Below are 2,500 nucleotides of genomic sequence, written 5' to 3' on the forward strand. Positions count from 1 at the left end.
TCTTCTTCCTGCCCCTTTCCCTTCCCCTCTCCTTCATCTGTTTCCTCTACCCTCCCTCCCTCCCATCCTTTGCCTTCACCTTAACCCTTACTATCGTTCCTATTTTCTTTTCCTTAAATCATTCTCTCACGTGACTGCACGTCTTTGATGTGATATTGTCCCCAAGGATAGAAACGCTGGTCATTGCTGACAAAATACTTCTTTAGCCCCGAATGCACTCCCCCCTCTTCCCGTTTTCTGTTGTCTCGCCTATTACTTCCCTTCAGTGCAGTCTTCCCTTTTTCTTCATTTCTCCTCTGATCAACAGTGTACCCGCTTTTCATTTTCTTTCAAGTCTCTTGACTTGTATTTCTGTTTTCAACTGATTATCTTTTTAACTATTTGTCAATTAACCTTTTAAAAAATTTGAGTATTTTACGAAAGAAGAAAAAAATGACGAGGAAAATCGATTGTCCTTTTCTTTCACAGTCGTCTTCTCTATTGTCCTCTTTTGTCTATGTCCTCTTTTCCTTATAATTTTTTCTGCGCCTCTTCCCCGTCATCTTCTTCCTCTTTTTCCTCCTCTTTTCATCCCTGTCTTCTCTCTCTGCCCTCCTCTAACTCTGTCCTCTTCTTTCCGTCTCTTTCCCTGTCCTCTTGGTCTATTGACTATTCCCCTTGTTCTATTCTTCATCTTCTCTTTTTCCTCTTGTCCTTCTTCCCTGTTCTCTTTTTTTCCTCTTCTTTTCCTGTCGTTTTCTGTCCTTAGTTTCTCTTATCCTTGTCCTCTTTTACCCCTGTCCTTTTTTTTGTCCTCTTTTCATCCCTGTTTTCTTCTTCCCCTTGTTCTCCTCTTCTCCTGCCCTCTTCTTCTCTCATTCTCCTCTTCTTCTGCTCTCTTCTTCTCTCGTTCTTCTCTTCCCTTGTCCTATTCTTCTTCTGTCCTTTTCACTTCCAATCCTCCTCCCTTGTCCTCTCCTCCCCTTTCCCCTTCTTCCCCTTTTCTCCCACCCCCACCTTCCCCACCTTCACCACCTTGGTCTACCTTCCACTTGGAATTCCTTCCCCACCCCTCCCCCTCCATCCTCTATGCCCTCCCTACTTCCCCTCCCCCTTCACTCCCCTCCCCTTCACTCCCCTCCCCCTCCCCCTCTCCCACCGCGGTAATTCTTTCCACCTCGCTGCCCTCTCCTCCTCCTCCTCCTCCTCCTCCTCCTCCTCCTCCTCCTCCTCCTCCTCCTCCTCCTCCTCCTCCTCCTCCTCCTCCCACCGCCACCGCCACCACCTAACAATACTTTCTTCCTCATCGTCTTACGACAACATTACCTCCTCCTTCGCCCCAATGGCCTGGTCCATTTTCCTCTTTCAACTCCTCCTTCAACTCCAACTCCCTCTCCAACTCCAACTCCAACCCTGACTCTAAACCCAACTCCAACTCCAACTCCCTCTCCAACTCCAACTCCAACTCCAACTCCAACCCTAACTCTAAACCCAACTCCAACTCCTCCAACTCCAACTCCTCCAACTTCAACTCCCTCTCTAACTCCAACTCCCTCTCCAACTCCAACTCCAACCCTGACTCTAAACCCAACTCCAACTCCAACTCCAACTCCAACCCTGACTCTAAACCTAACTCCAACTCCTCCAACTCTTCCTCCAACTCCTCCTCCAACTCCTCCTCCAACTGTAACTCCAACAGTTCTTCCAACTCCAGCTCCCGCTCCACCCTCCTCTCACCATCCCTCCCTCCTCTCAGTTCCTCCTTATCTCTGTCCTCTCTCTCGTGTCCCTCTCTCCGTGTTTCTCTCTCTCTCTCCATGCCTCTCTTTTCGTCTCTCTCTCTCTACTTCCTTCTCGACCCACCCTTCCTTGGGGCCTCTTTCCTCTGACCCTTGGTAATAAGATTCCCCTTTCTGATCTGGTATGTTACCATTACCTATATATTTCCTTTCTTATCTCCAACTCACGAACACCACCAACTGCCCCTCTCCTCTCCTCCTCCTCCTCCCCTCCTCCTCCCCTTCCCCTTCTCACTATTTTTGAGGGTTTGGTCACGTCCCTACGGACCAGAGTCACACAGCATTTTTCTATGATTGAAGAATCATCTCCATTTTGCTAACCTCCATAAATCTCGTTTGAACCACCTCTGAGATGTAGTACTGTTTCCAAGGGATAGAAGCGCTGGATATTTCCAACAAGATACTAAGTCACTCCCCTCCTCACCCTTTCCCTCCTTTAGACTTTCAAACTTGACCTTATCCTGAATAAAATCGTCTGACGACAACCAGAATAGCCACGTAAAATGACTAAACTAGTCAATGGTGACTGCCATTTTATTTTGCAAATTAGTTTTGTGGGTGACTCATCCGTGCGTGTTGGTCACTGTCAAAGCTACGCACGTGTCAGTCATTCCCTTGTGCGCATGCGCAGTGGGACGAAATTAACTTGTATGTGGCCCATACGGTCACCACAAGGTGGTACAGTCGGGATCAAAAGTTCGTCGACAATTTAGTGTTTTATT

The sequence above is a fragment of the Oratosquilla oratoria genome, chromosome 6 (assembly GCF_046742065.1).
Source record: "Oratosquilla oratoria isolate Oo_2021 chromosome 6, ASM4674206v1, whole genome shotgun sequence".
Taxonomy (NCBI): Eukaryota; Metazoa; Arthropoda; class Malacostraca; order Stomatopoda; family Squillidae; genus Oratosquilla; species Oratosquilla oratoria.